At 46.2% G+C, this 16,867-nt stretch overlaps 1 pseudogene; it reads left to right on the forward strand.

The window, feature by feature from the left end:
• LOC123038927 (probable LRR receptor-like serine/threonine-protein kinase At3g47570) overlaps nucleotides 1-16,867 on the forward strand; it is a 39,723-nt pseudogene that overhangs the window by 12,603 nt on the left and 10,253 nt on the right.

Genomic DNA, 16,867 nt, shown 5'->3' on the forward strand with positions numbered 1-16,867 from the left:
GCAAATAGTACTCTCTTTTAATAGTACTCTAATTATTAGTAGGCTTTCTTTGCATGCTAGCTTAGGAGATCGTGGAGTACTAAATTTATTTTAAGTGCTCACGAACCCTTACATGCATGAATCGAGGCATGGCATGCATACAGAATACGTCTTGTCTACTCATTGCGTCAGTGCATGTAGCCTGCAGTACTAGCTCATGGTTAGCTGCATTTTCTTTAACCACAGGCCGGCTAGCTCTACTACACTGTACTACTAGTACCATATAGGACAGTAGATATTCTTGCATGAGGTGATTTAGCTTTGCTGAGCTGCATGGGCTACGATCCTAGTTCTTGAATAGGAGCAGATACGTGTCATTTATTTGGGATAGAAACGTATGCATGCATAGGACACACTAAACTCAGCTAGCTACCACTAAACTCAGCTAGCTACCAGCTAGAAACGCCAAAGCTGATGGCGTTTCCGCCAGGGCAGCAACGCCAGCAACAATGGCGTTTGCATGTGGAGCAAAAACGCTAGCTAGCTCGGCGTTTTAATGTGGAGTTGAAACGCGAGCTATCTCGGCGTTTCTATATGAAGAAGAAACGTCACGGACTGTGGCGTTGCTAAAAGGGTCAGATCGTGAAATACTTTCATGTCGAGTTCATTTTGTGGCAAAGATTGCTGAAGAGGTCAGAACAGTGATTTCGGCCTCCTATTGCTCAGTGTCGATTGAAAGAATAAACTACTGCTAGTTGCTCAATGCACGCCTACCGCATGGTGAAATTTTTAATGAGTAAATTACTATATATTCCATCTCATGTAGGAGTAGTAGCAAATCTTGACATCTTAAATTACTATATGTGGTGCTGGAAATCCAATCAGTGAAACACGAGATAATTACTATATGTGGTGCGGGGATTCGAACCCGCAACACGTGGGCCGGGGAAGCGCACGCTAAGCCACCAGACCAAGTGTGCACGCATGAGATGCACACCCTATATATGTAGTTCTTTTTATAAGAAATCCATTTAGGTTTCTTTGAGTGAAAAGAAATATAATTAGGTATACACAGTCTTTCTTTGGCCTGTTTCCTTGAGTGAAAAGAAATATGCAGAATTTTTAAAATTGCAAATATTTTTCAATTCATAATTTTTTCCAAAGGCGGTCAATCTTTTAAAAAAAATGGGCTGAACATTTTTCGTATTTAAAATTTGTTTATCGATTTGAAAAAAAATGTTCAGCATATTTTTGAAGTTGCGAAAATTTTATTAATTCTTGAACTTTTTACAAATCCGTGAATATTTTTTGAAATGGCTTACATGTTTTTTGGAACTCGTCAACAAGTTTTTTTTTGCATAGGCGAACATTTTTGTTTAATTCATGAATAACTTTTGAAATTCAGAAACATTCTGTTTGTGATGAACATTTTTTGAATTCATCAATATTTTTTTGATCACTGAACATTTTTTTCAAAATTTATGAAATATATTTTTCTAAATCCCAAGCATTTTCTTGAATATTTTCATATATTCAAGGACATTTTTGTATACACAAACTTTTACTTTGAATCATGAGCATTTTTTTGAATTAGTGAACATAAAAAAATCAATTCATGAATACTAATTGTGTGTGTGTGCGATATGCGACGAGATGCATGCCGTATATATTTAGCCTATTATACAAGTTGCGAACATTTCTTTTGGAATTTTCTAAATTGCACTCCCTATATATATATGTGTGTGTGTGAGGAGATGCACTCCCAAAATGTTCACCATATTTTTGAAGTTGCGAACATTTTCTAAATTCATGAACTTTTTACGAGTTAGTGAATATTTTTTGAAACTGCGCACATGTTTTTTGGAACTCGTCAACAAGTTTAATTTTCATAGGCAAATATTTCTTGAAATTCGTGAAAAACTTTTGAAATTCAGAAACATTTTTTTGTGACGAACATTTTTTAATCCAACAATACATTTTTGAATCCGTGAACATCTTTTAAAATTTTGGTATATTTTTTAAAATTCCCAAGCATTGTTTTGATTATTTTTAAAAAAGTTACGTACATTTGTTGTAGACACAACGTTTTACAGTTTAATCACGAACATTTTGTGAATGGACGAACGTTTTTTAAATAAAAAACCCATGAATATTTTAAAGTTCACGTAAATTTTTAAAGAGACAGTGATATGCTTATAATATGTAGTGCATTCCCATGTTGAACAAGATCATACACTTGGCCTGGTGGCCTGCCGGCGCTTGGGCAGTGGCTGGGCAGAGCTCGTGGGTTTGAATCCCCCTTGCGTTTTTTTTCATTTTATTTCTCGGCCCACTCACATATGGGCCGCATATGGACGTGGCCTCCACTACAGAAATACGAGATACTTATGTGGCATGTAGAGTCAGGACTGGCGTTTCAACCTCAGGGACCGTATTGATAACGTATTTTCATGTACCGGGACCGTATTGAAGCAATACGCAAGTTCCAGGACTGAGTTGGACGTGACCAGCGAGTACGAGGACTATAGATGCAATTATCTCGTGAAACACCACCCACGATTGCAGGTGCTGGAATCCTCGCACGATTGTCAATCTAGAAACACCGCTATCTATAGCCTCCACCCCCCCCAATAGGCCCCCAGGGCGCCTTTTTTAGCGTGTAAAATCGGCCCAGTCGTGCCTCCAGATCGTCGTTTATCGCCGGTTTGGGCCGAAATAACAACTGGCGAACCCAAGCCGAACCCACTGCACCGGGGGGCGCCTGGGGCACCGGCTGAAGCAAAATGACGCGTGAGCCCACGTTGTCGGTAACACACCGGCCTATTCCCGCCGTCCCCCCCCCCTTTCCCTCCATTTCCCTAGTGCTTCCCCCCTTCTCCCCCGTTGCTCCCACCATTCTCCTCATCAAATCCCGCCACCATGCCGCCGAAGAAGTATGCGCCCCCTCGCCTAGCCACCGATACCGCCCAACCAAAGCAGAGGAAGCCGAGGGCGCCGATGGCAAGGCCACCGGGCTTGTCGAACGCCTAGTGGAAGGCGGGCGTTGAGCGTCGGGAGGCGGTCACCGCCAATCCGCGGAATAGGCTCATCATGAAGAGGGCCAAGGACGCGGTGGCGGCGGCGGAGCAGGGAGAGGCATCTCGCGCGGGGATGATGAACCTTCTGCCTCAGGCTGGCCACTGCCCACAAGCCGCGTGGGGGAGCTAGCAGAGCATCGCGTCGCCGGCCAACACTGCTCAGTACCCTTCGCACATGGCTCGGCGCCACAGTTCAGTAACACCGACGCCGACATGGACGAGATCATCATGAGCGGCTCGGTCACCGCCGCTTCGTGCCCTGGGTTCCGCGTGCAAGACAAAACGATGGACATCGTCGTCGACACGGAGGATGAGCTCAACGATGCCGAGGAGGAGGTGGTGGAGGAGGAAGAACAGGCGGAGCCGGAGCCGGCGCCGAAAGGGAGAAAGAAGAAGCGGGCGGCCAACGCCAGGCCGGGCGAGCCTCGTGTCAAGTGGACGTCCAAGGAAGATGAGTGCCTTGCTGAAGCATGGAAGACCGTCAGCATCGACCTGATCACCGGCTCGAATCATAATGCCGACACATACCGGAGAAGGATCAAGACGGTGTTCGATGATCGCAAGTTGGTCAACCCCGACTTTGCCATCATCCAAATGGATCGCGGCGAGAAGGCCATGGCGAACCATTGGGCGACCATCCAACAAGTGGCTCTCCCGTAGGATCCTAGAGGAGGCCAGCAACAAGTGGCATGGGATCCTAGAGGAGGTCGCGGCTCTCCCGGAAAGCGGCGCCAACGTTGAGGGTCAGGTATGTCCAGTCGCCGACTCAGTTTTTTCGCCGTGTACTTCGTCGACACTTGTTCTTCGGCTATGCAGATGGTTCGGATGTTCAACATGTTTCGCGAGGACAACATCGACGAAGAGTTCAAGTTCCTTTCACGTGTTCTCCAGGATCGAGTCATGCGAGAAGTGGAGAGAGTGACGGCTCTCTCTCACCAAGGCCAAGGAGACATACAAGCCGGACGCGCCTGCCCCGGCGGCGGCAGAAGGGCGCCCTGATGGCAACAAAAGAGCCAAGGCAGAGAGGGACGCGGCACCCGCTTCCGAATGGCTGCAATCATCGATCGAGCAGTGCATCGCCGACACCAAGAACAACGCAGCCAAGAGGAAGGAGAAATCAGAAACGAGGTGGTCGGCATTGATGACGAAGCAGGACGTCAAGCTCGACCTTCTCAGGGCCAACGTCGCCGCAAAGAAGAGGAACACCGACCTGACGTTCTTGATGACGGCATGTCGACGATGGACGAGCAGGTGAGAAGGCATGGTACCTGGCGGAGCGCGGCCTCATCTTGAATCAGATGCCGGGACCGGGGGCGACCATTGCCCCTACGCCCACGATGATGCCAACGCCGACGTCGAGCCCGAGTAATGAAGCTGTGACCACGCCGAAGCCTAGCTCGAGCAATGAAGTTGTGCTGACGCTGACGCCCAGCACAAGCACTGAAGCTACGCCGACGCTGACGTCGACCTCGGCCAGTCCCACGGCAGAGGAGCCGTCATTTGATGCGTTCCATGTCTATGATTGCTTCCTTTTGATCGCCTAACTTTTGGGTATGTTCCATTGCCGACCTGTGGCATGATGATCCCCGAACATGTGGCGTTTTCTTACAGTGAAAAAGTCAAGTTCGAATTTATGGGCGGCTGGAAACTCGATCGCCCAGACGGTGCAAACGCCAAAAGGCATTTACCGGACGCGCTGAGGGGCCAAACGGCTGAAGATGCTCCAAGAAAGATGTAGATGCTCAGACGGCGTGCATCTCAAGTCTCAACAAACCACTATACAAAGACTCATTTGCTAGTTGCATATGTTTTGGGCCTTTTTGAGTAGGATTTTAAAACCCAGAAATAGAGTAACACGCCCTATTGTATCCTCCATGATTATAAAACTACGTGAACTTACATGAAGAGTATAGAACTACTTCCTCTAAGATATGGTGCAAATGATTCCTACTGGAAATTTAGTCTTAAGGATTCCAGTCCCACGAATTAAACAACCACCATAGAATAAATTTATAAGGATCTCAATCCTCTAAAAATCCTATGAAATTGCTACTACCATTCAACTCAACATACAAATATGCCACGTCAACATATAATAAATTTATAAGGATCTCAATCTCATTGATCTCATCTAATGCGAGACCTCACACAAGTCTCCCCTTAAGAAGGGGCAGTTCGTTCAGGATGGCCTCGAACATGATCCTAGTTGGAGTCTCGAGAACGCCCATTGTCTGAACCAGACAGGATCGAAAGGCGCTGACAGATTAGCAAAGATAGTCTATCGATGTAGAACGTGCAATTATTAGATGCATGATCCTAGTTGGAGTTCTGGAAATATAGGCTTGAGGGTGTTTACAGCAGCCAAGTACCGTTACCTATATAGTATCTCACGATATAAAAGTGAAAAATCAACTAATTCAACCAAATAATTGCTACAATGCCCAACAAAAAATACTGTAGCGATATAATGTGGTGGGAATTATATAGCACTAATCTGATCGGTTTATTCCATCTTTTTGTACCCGCGTTCATTTCTGAGTTCTGACTGTGGCACTTGTCCGAAATGTAACGATGGCTACACAACGTAACAGTGAACTGGTGTTCAAGAATAAAAGAAACAGTGAACTCGAAGCCGTTGGATTTTCGTGCTCGGACTCCGTTACCTGACGGCGGTGTGAGGCTCTGAGCCTCCGGCGGCTCCCCCGCCGCCCGCCGCCTCGAACGCCACTTGCCTTCTCCCCGGCCGGCATCGAACGCCTCCAGCAGTTCCCTCCCTCGCCGCCTCGACGCGCGGTCACAACGCTGTCACGACCGTGGGTAGGAGAGAATCGCCGGTGGTGAGGTAGCTAGCGACCGGAGCAGGTTAGGGGGCTCATGGCGAGAGGAAGGAGGGAGGAGAGCAGCTCGGGAGAAGATAAGAGCAGGAGAGGGGAAAGATAGACGAGAGGCTCATAATGATTCAATTTTTCAAACTTGTCTGTTACAGCGACACTCGCTTGCTTATAAACCCGCAAGTCTACGCAACGCCACACGGCCCACTGGCTCCAGGCCTAGGGATGGCACCCGCAGGGTTTGGGTACGGGTGAAGCCACCCCATACCCTTACCTTGCCCATTTGAGCTTACCCATCACCCGTACCCATACCCGTTAGTGGGTACAATTTTTTCCCATACCCATCATCCGACGGGGTAAATGGGTACCCGTGGGTAAAAATACCCATGTTTGAATAACATTAATTTGAGCATCACATAATTATAAACAACAACAAACAATTAATCATATTTTGTAAACAACAACACATAATAACACAAATACATACTTATAAACAACAACACATCCAACAATACATTCTATAAAAATCAACACTTTCTTGTAAACAACGACACATCAAAACTTCAACAAATAGTCATAAATAGTAGCACATAGTCATAAATTTTAAGTTGACAAACTCACGACAAAAGTGCAGAGGTAATTTGTCCATATTTGTTAAATTTTATAAAGGTACATGGGTACGCGGGTATGGGTTATGTGATCCCATACCCGTACCCGCTCTACTCGATGGGTTTGAGATTTTTCTATTTATATACCCATGGGTAACATTTTTTCTCATACCCTTACCCTAATAGGGTTTTTACCCGCAGGGTACATGGGTAATGGGTACCCATTGCCATCCCTATCCAGGCCCGACACGGCCCACCGCACGGTATGCCCCTCCCGTTCAAGTCTTCCCGCTTCCACCAGGGCTCCCTCGCCTCTTCCTATGTCTGTCAGCAATGTCTGAACCTGATGCCATCGCCTCGGCACTTACAGTACCCGCCCCTGAAGAACCAGCGTGTCCCCATGCTGGTGCAGCTGGAAACCTTTGCTTGAGCACCTCGTAATCTTCCCACGTAGCCGAAGTTGCCGGTATGGTAGCCCACTTAATTAGCACTTGCAAGTGAGAGGTCTTGCCCTTCTTGACCAGACAGCGATCCAGAATCTCTTCAGGAAAAACACCAGGAGCAGACAGATCGATCGGAACAGGCAACAACGAAAACACTGGTGTATGATCTGGCACATGGTTCTTCAGTTGTGACACATGAAAAACAGGGTGCACTTGACTGCCTCGCAGTAATTCTAGACGATAAGCTACTGTTCCAATCCTGTCCAGTATTTTGTAGGGCCCAAAATACTTCAGTGCCAGCTTGCGGCAAGGCCGGTTCACTACTGTAGACTGAGTGTAAGGCTGTAACCGTAAGTACACCATCTCTCCGACAGAAAATTCTCTCTCAGAGCGTTTTTTGTCAGCAAAGTGCTTGTATTTACACTGAGCTCTAGTCAAGTGCTCTTTGAGTGCTGTAGTGTGTTGAGTATGATCTGCCAGCCAAGTATTCACATCTGAGTTGAGAGAGGTTCGGTGTCCCAGTAGCTGTCCCATGTTAGGAGCACACCCATAGAGGACTTTGTAAGGTGTACACCCCAGTGATGAATGATATGAGGTGTTATACCAAAATTCAGCCTGAGGAAGCCACAATGCCCACTTTGCTGGAAACTCATGCACTGCACATCTTAGGTACATCTCAACGCACTGATTGACTCGTTCTGTTTGACCATCTGTTTGGGAATGGTATGTTGTACTCATTTGCAGTTCAGTGCCCCATACTCGAAAGAGCTCCTTCCAGAATGCACTAGTAAAAATTTTGTCCCTGTCAGACACAATAGTCAAAGGCAGACCATGCAACTTCATTATATTGTTCAAAAACACCTTGGCAACAGAGGCTGCAGTGAACGGATGTTTCAAAGGCAGAAAGTGTCCCACTTTGGTGAAACGATTCACCACCACTAAAATAGCAGAGAAGCCCTCAAATTTTGGTAGTCCTTCAATGAAATCCATACTGATGGACGGCCAAGGACTATCAGGCACAGGCAAAGGCTGTAACAAACCTGGTATTTGCATAATTCATGCTTTGCTTGTTGACAAGTTCCACATTGTTTGACAAAATTTTCCACATCAGTCTTCATATTTGCCCAACTGAACAGTTGTTTAACCCTGTGATATGTTGGCAAAATTCCAGAGTGACCGCCCACAGGAGTAGAATGGAAGGCCTAGATCAATTTAGTTTGCAGTCCAGTGTTGGCCCCCACCCATATCTTGTGATCCTGTTTTATCAAACCTTCCTGTAACTGGAATCCAGGGCAAGCATTAGGATCCACTGCAAGCTTTTGCAACATGAGAGAGCCACATGATCTACAGAATAAGAATTGAGAACTTCCTGCACCCATATAGGTTTGCTTATGGTCACATTCTGAGTAGCAAACAGATGTGCAACCCTGGACAAGGCATCATCAGCAGTATTTTCCACCCCTTTTCTGTACTATATGGAGAATTGTAAGCCCACCAACTTGGTCATTGCTTTCCTCTGCAGATCAGATGTCAGATTTTGATCACTCAAATGACATAGGCTTTGATGATCTGTTTTTATAACAAAAGGTGCTCTGGTCAGGTAGGATCTCCACCTGTCAATAGCCATCATAATTGCCAAAAATTCCTTCTCATAAATGGATTTCTTTTGGCTGGTCACTCCCAGAGCTTTGCTATAATAAGCCACAGGATGGCCTTCCTGAGATAACACAGCTCCTACACCAGTGTTACAAGCATCTGTCTCCACAGTGAATGTTTTCTCAAAGTTTGGTAAAGCCAGCACAGGTGTGTTACTCATAGCTTGCTTGAGAAGTTGAAAAGCCTGTTGAGCTGCATCAGACCATTCAAAAGCATGTTTCTTCAGTAGTGCTATTAGTGGTTTTGCCAACAATCCATAGTTCTTCACAAACTTTCTGTAATACCCAGTTAGACCCAAAAATCCTCTGAGTTCAGTCACATTAGTAGGCACAGGCCACTGTAGCATTGCCTCAGTTTTTGTAGGATCTGTAGCCACCCCTTTGTCAGAGATTATGTGGCCTAGATACTCCAGGGACTGTTGTGCTAAAACACATTTGCTTTCTTTGACAAACAACTGTTGTTCCTTCAGTATATCAAAAACTGACTGAAGATGTTCTAAGTGTTCTTCCAAAGTAAAACTGAACACAAGAATGTCATCCATGAATACCAAGACAAATTTCCTGTTTGCTCCAGCAAATATGAAGTTCATGACACACTGAAAAGTACCAGGAGCTATAGCAAGACCAAATGGCATAACTTTGAACTGGAACTGCCCATGGTGTGTTTTAAAAGCAGTTTTATACTCATCCTCCTCTTTCATCCTGATTTGGTGATACCCAGCTCTCAGGTCTAATTTATAGAACCACTTAGTGTTGGGGAACGTTGCAGAAAACAAAAATTTTCCTACTCGTTTCACCAAGATCATCTAGGAGTTCATCTAGCAACGAGTGAATAGATGCATCTACGTACCTTGTAGATCGCGAGCGGAAGCGTTCAAAGAACGGGGATGATGTAGTCGAACACGACGTGATTCGAATCACCGGAGATCCTAGCACCGAACGGACGGCACCTCCGCGTTCAACACACGTACGGAACAGCCACGTCTCCTCCTTCTTGATCCAGCAAGGGAGGGAGGAGAGGTTGAGGGAGATGGCACCAGCAGCAGCACGACGGCGTGGTGTTGATGGAGCTGCAGTACTCCGGCAGAGCTTCGCTAAGCGCTATGGAGTTGGAGGAGGTGTTGGGGAGGGAGAAGGAGGCAACCTAAGGCCAAGGACTCAAGGTGTGAGGTCCCTCCTCTCCCCCACTATATATAGGGGTGCCAAGGGGGGTGGCCGGCCCTAGGAGATCCAATCTCCTAGGGGGTGCGGCGGCCAAGGGGGTTTCCCTCCCCCCCAAGGCACCTAGGAGGTGCCTTCCACTAGTAGGACTCCTCCCCCTTGGAAACCCTAGGCGCATAGGCCTAGTGTGGCTGGTGCCCTTGGCCCAAGCAGGCCAAGGCGCACCCCCTACAGCCCATGTGGCCCCCGGGGATGGGTGGCCCCACCCGGTGGGCCCCCGGGACCCCTCCGGTGGTCCCGGTACAATACCGATAATCCCGAAACTTGTCCCGATGCCCGAAACAGGACTTCCCATATATAAATCTTTACCTCCGGACCATTCCGGAACTCCTCGTGACGTCCGGGATCTCATCCGGGACTCCGAACAACATTCGGGTTACTGCATATACATATCCCTACAACCCTAGCGTAACCGAACCTTAAGTGTGTAGACCCTACGGGTTCGGGAGACAAGCAGACATGACCGAGACGACTCTCCGGTCAATAACCAACAGCGGGATCTGGATACCCATGTTGGCTCCCACATGCTCCACGATGATCTCATCGGATGAACCACGATGTCGAGGATTCTATCAACCCCGTATGCTATTCCCTTTGTCTATCGATATGTTACTTGCCCGAGATTCGATCGTCGGTATCCCAATACCTCGTTCAATCTCGTTACCGGCAAGTCACTTTACTCGTACCGTAATGCATGATCCCGTGACCAGACACTTGGTCACTCTGAGCTCATTATGATGATGCATTACCGAGTGGGCCCAGTGATACCTCTCCGTCATACGGAGTGACAAATCCCAGTCTTGATCCATGTCACCCAACAGACACTTTCGGAGATACCCGTAGTCTACCTTTATAGTCACCCAGTTACGTTGTGACGTTTGGCATACCCAAAGCACTCCTACGGTATCCGGGAGTTACACGATCTCATGGTCTAAGGAAAAGATACTTTGACATTGCAAAACTCTAGCAAACGAACTATACGATCTTGTGCTATGTTTAGGATTGGGTCTTGTCCATCACATCATTCTCCCAATGATGTGATCTCGTTATCAATGACATCCAGTGTCCATAGTCAGGAAATCATGACTATCTGTTGATCAACGAGCTAGTCAACTAGAGGCTCACTAGGGACATGTTGGTGTCTGTTATTCACACATGCATTACGATTTCCGGATAACACAATTATAGCATGAATAAAGACAATTATCATGAACAAGGAAATATAATAATAATGCTTTTATTATTGCCTCTAGGGCATATTTCCAACAGTCTCCCACTTGCACTAGAGTCAATAATCTAGTTACATTGTGATGAATCGAACACCCATGGAATTCTGGTGTTGATCATGTTTTGCTCTAGGGAGAGGTTTAGTCAACGGATCTGCTACATTCAGGTCCGTATGTACTTTACAAATCTCTATGTCTCCATCTTGAACATTTTCACGAATGGAGTTGAAGCGACGCTTGATGTGCCTTGTCTTCTTGTGAAACCTGGGCTCCTTGGCAAGTGCAATAGCTCCAGAGTTGTCACAGAAGAGCTTGATCGGCCCCGACGCATTGGGTATGACTCCTAGGTCGGTGATGAACTCCTTCACCCATATTGCTTCATGTGCTGCCTCCGAGGCTGCCATGTACTCCGCTTCACATGTAGATCCCGCCACGACGCTTTGCTTGCAACTGCACCAGCTTACTGCCCCACCATTCAAAATATACACGTATCCGGTTTGTGACTTAGAGTCATCCAGATCTGTGTCGAAGCTAGCGTCGACGTAACCCTTTACGACGAGCTCTTCGTCACCTCCATAAACGAGAAACATTTCCTTAGTCCTTTTCAGGTACTTCAGGATATTCTTGACCGCTGTCCAGTGTTCCTTGCCGGGATTACTTTGGTACCTTCCTACCAAACTTACGGCAAGGTTAACATCAGGTCTGGTACACAGCATGGCATACATAATAGAACCTATGGCTGAGGCATAGGGGATGACGCTCATCTCTTCTATATCTTCTGCCGTGGTCGGACATTGAGCTGAGCTCAATTTCACACCTTGTAACACAGGCAAGAACCCTTTCTTGGATTGATCCATATTGAACTTCTTCAATATCTTATCAAGGTATGTGCTTTGTGAAAGACCTATGAGGCGTCTTGATCTATCTCTATAGATTTTGATGCCTAATATATAAGCAGCTTCTCCAAGGTCCTTCATTGAAAAACTTTTATTCAAGTAGGCCTTGATGCTGTCCAAGAGTTCTATATCATTTCCCATCAAAAGTATGTCATCTACATATAATATGAGAAATGCTACAGAGCTCCCACTCACTTTCTTGTAAACGCAGGCTTCTCCATAAGTCTGTGTAAACCCAAACGCTTTGATCATCTCATCAAAGCGAATGTTCCAACTCCGAGATGCTTGCACCAGCCCATAAATCGAGCGTTGGAGCTTGCACACTTTGTCAGCATTCTTAGGATCGACAAAACCTTCCGGCTGCATCATATACAATTCTTCCTTAAGGAAACCATTAAGGAATGCCGTTTTGACGTCCATTTGCCATATTTCGTAATCATAGAATGCGGCAATTGCTAACATGATTCGGACGGACTTCAGCTTCGCTACCGGTGAGAAAGTCTCATCGTAGTCAACCCCTTGAACTTGTCGATAACCCTTAGCGACAAGCCGAGCTTTATAGATGGTCACATTACCATCCGCGTCTGTCTTCTTCTTAAAGATCCATTTATTTTCTATGGCTCGCCGTTCAACGGGCAAGTCAGTCAAAGTCCATACTTTGTTTTCATACATGGATCCTATCTCGGATTTCATGGCTTCTAGCCATTTGTCGGAATCTGGTCCCGCCATCGCTTCTTCATAGTTCGAAGGTTCACCGTTGTCTAACAACATGATTTCCAAGACAGGGTTGCCGTACCACTCTGGTGCGGAACGTGTCCTTGTGGACCTTCGAATTTCAGTAGGAGCTTGATCAGAAGTATCTTGATCATTATCATTAACTTCCTCTCTAGTCGGTGCTGGCACCTCAGGAACATTTTCTTGAGTTGCGCCATTTTCCGGTTCAAGAGGTAATACTTCATCAAGCTCTACTTTCCTCCCACTTACTTCTTTCGAGAGAAACTCTTTCTCCAGAAAGGACCCATTCTTGGCAACAAAGATCTTGCCTTCGGATCTGAGGTAGAAGGTGTACCCAATAGTTTCTTTTGGGTATCCTATGAAGACGCATTTTTCCGATTTGGGTTCGAGCTTTTCAGGTTGAAGTTTCTTGACATAAGCATCGCATCCCCAAACTTTTAGAAACGACAGCTTAGGTTTCTTCCCAAACCATAATTCATACGGTGTCGTCTCAACGGATTTCGACGGAGCCCTATTTAAAGTGAATGCGGCAGTCTCTAAAGCATAGCCCCAAAAAGAAAGCGGTAAATCGGTAAGAGACATCATAGATCGCACCATATCTAACAGAGTGCGATTACGACGTTCGGACACACCATTACGCTGAGGTGTTCCAGGCGGCGTGAGTTGTGAAACTATTCCACATTTTCTTAAGTGTGCCCCAAACTCGTGACTCAAGTATTCTCCTCCACGATCTGATCGTAGAAACTTGATTTTCCTGTCACGTTGATTTTCAACCTCACTCTGAAATTCCTTGAACTTTTCAAAGGTTTCAGACTTGTGTTTCATTAAGTAGATATACCCATACCTACTTAAATCATCAGTGAGGGTGAGAACATAACGATAGCCACCGCGAGCCTCAACACTCATCGGACCGCACACATCAGTATGTATGATTTCCAATAAGTCGGTTGCTCGCTCCATTGTTCCTGAGAACGGAGTCTTGGTCATTTTACCCATAAGGCATGGTTCGCACGTGTCAAATGATTCATAATCAAGAGACTCTAAAAGTCCATCAGCATGGAGCTTCTTCATGCGTTTAACACCTATGTGACCAAGGCGGCAGTGCCACAAGTATGTGGGACTATCATTATCAACCTTACTTCTTTTGGTACTCACATTATGAATATGTGTAGCATCACGTTCGAGATTCATAAGGAATAAACCATTCACCATAGGAGCATGACCATAAAACATATCTCTCATAAAAATGGAACAACCATTATTCTCAGATTTAAAAGAGTAGCCATCTCGAATTAAACGAGATCCCGATACAATGTTCATGCTCAAAGCTGGCACTAAATAACAATTATTAAGGTTTAAAACTAATCCCGAAGGGAGATGCAGAGGTAGCGTGCCGACGGCGATCACATTGACCTTGGAACCATTCCCGACGCGCATCGTCACCTCGTCCTTTGCCAGTTTCCGCTTATTCCGCAGCCCCTGCTTTGAGTTACAAATGTGAGCAACTGCACCGGTATCAAATACCCAGGAGCTACTACGGGCACTAGTAAGGTACACATCAATTACATGTATATCACATATACCTTTTGTTTTGCCGGCCTTCTTATCCGCTAAGTACTTAGGGCAGTTCCGCTTCCAGTGACCGCTTCCCTTGCAATAAAAGCACTCAGTCTCGGGCTTGGGTCCATTCTTTGGCTTCTTCCCAGCAGCTTGCTTGCCGGGCGCGGCAACCTCCTTGCCGTCCTTCTTGAAGTTCTTTTTACCCTTGCCTTTCTTGAACTTAGTGGTTTTATTGACCATCAACACTTGATGTTCCTTTCTGACTTCTACCTCTGCTGATTTCAGCATAGCAAATACTTCAGGAATGGTCTTTTCCATCCCCTGCATATTGAAGTTCATCACAAAGCTCTTGTAGCTTGGTGGAAGCGACTGGAGGATTCTGTCAATGACCGCATCATCCGGGAGATTAACTCCCAGCTGAGTCAAGCGGTTATGCAACCCAGACATAGTGAGTATGTGCTCACTGACAGAACTGTTTTCCTCCATCTTACAGCTAAAGAATTTGTCGGAGACTTCATATCTCTCGACCCGGGCATGAGCTTGGAAAACCATTTTCAGCTCTTCGAACATCTCATATGCTCCATGTCTCTCAAAACGCTTTTGGAGCCCCGGCTCTAGGCTGTAAAGCATGCCGCACTGAACGAGGGAGTAGTCATCGAAACGTGCCTGCCAAGCGTTCATAACATCTTGTTCTGCAGGGAGAACGGGTGCGTCACCAAGCGGTGCTTGTAGGACATAATCTTTCTTGGCAGCTATGAGGATGATCCTCAGGTTCCGGACCCAGTCCGTATAGTTGCTGCCATCGTCTTTCAGCTTAGTTTTCTCTAGGAACGCGTTGAAGTTGAGGACTACGTTGGCCATTTGATCTACAAGACATATTGCAAAGATTTTAGACTAAGTTCATGATAATTAAGTTCAACTAATCAAATTATTAGTGAACTCCCACTTAGATTAGACATCCCTCTAGTCATCTAAGTATTACATGATCCGAGTTAAACTAGACCGTGTCCGATCATCACGTGAGACGGACTAGTCAACATCGGTGAACATCTTCATGTTGATCGTATCTTCTATACGACTCATGCTCGACCTTTCGGTCTTCTGTGTTCCGAGGCCATGTCTGTACATGCTAGGCTCGTCAAGTCAACCTAAGTGTTTGCATGTGTAAATCTGTCTTACACCCGTTGTATGTGAACGTCTGAATAAAACACCCGATCATCACGTGGTGTTTTGAAACAGCGAACTGTCGCAACGGTGCACAGTTAGGGGGAACACTTCTTGAAATTATTGTGAGGGATCATCTTATTTACTACCGTCGTTCTAAGTAAACAAGATGCAAAACATGATAAACATCACATGCAATCAAATAATAAACGTGACATGATATGGCCAATATCACATAGCTCCTTTGATCTCCATCTTGGGGCTCCATGATCATCTTGTCACCGGCTTGACACCATGATCTCCATCATCATGATCTCCATCATCGTGTCTCCATGAAGTTGCTCGCCAACTATTACTTCTACTACTATGGCTAACGCGTTTAGCAATAAAGTAAAGTAATTTACATGGCGTTTCTTGATGACACGCAGGTCATATAAAAGAATAAAGACAACTCCTATGGCTCCTGCCGGTTGTCATACTCATCGACATGCAAGTCGTGAATCCTATTACAATAGCATGAACATCTCATACATCACATATAGATCATTCATCATTCATCACAACTTTGGCCATATCATATCACAAACCACTTGCTGCAAAAACAAGTTAGACGTCCTCTAATTGTTGTTGCAAGTTTTACGTGGCTGAATTAGGGTTCTAGCAAGAACGTTTTCTTACCTACGTTAAAGCCACAACGTGATTTGTCAACTTCTATTTACCCTTCATAAGGACCCTGTTCATCGATTCCGCTCCAACTAAAGTAGGAGAGACAGACACCCGCCAGCCACCTTATGCAACTAGTGCATGTTAGTCGGTGGAACCGGTCTCACGTAAGCGTACGTGTAAGGTTGGTCCGGGCCGCTTCATCCCACAATACCGCTGAAGCAAGAAAGGACTAGTAACGGCAAGAAAGTTGACAAATCTACGCCCACAACAAATTGTGTTCTACTCGCGCAAGAAGAACTACGCATAGACCTAGCTCATGATGCCACTGTTGGGGAACGTTGCAGAAAACAAAAATTTTCCTACTCGTTTCACCAAGATCATCTAGGAGTTCATCTAGCAACGAGTGAATAGATGCATCTACGTACCTTGTAGATCGCGAGCGGAAGCGTTCAAAGAACGGGGATGATGTAGTCGAACACGACGTGATTCGAATCACCGGAGATCCTAGCACCGAACGGACGGCACCTCCGCGTTCAACACACGTACGGAACAGCCACGTCTCCTCCTTCTTGATCCAGCAAGGGAGGGAGGAGAGGTTGAGGGAGATGGCACCAGCAGCAGCACGACGGCGTGGTGTTGATGGAGCTGCAGTACTCCGGCAGAGCTTCGCTAAGCGCTATGGAGTTGGAGGAGGTGTTGGGGAGGGAGAAGGAGGCAACCTAAGGCCAAGGACTCAAGGTATGAGGTCCCTCCTCTCCCCCACTATATATAGGGGTGCCAAGGGGGGTGGCCGGCCCTAGGAGATC

The sequence above is a fragment of the Triticum aestivum genome, chromosome 2B, assembly GCF_018294505.1.
Source record: "Triticum aestivum cultivar Chinese Spring chromosome 2B, IWGSC CS RefSeq v2.1, whole genome shotgun sequence".
NCBI classification, from domain to species: Eukaryota; Viridiplantae; Streptophyta; class Magnoliopsida; order Poales; family Poaceae; genus Triticum; species Triticum aestivum.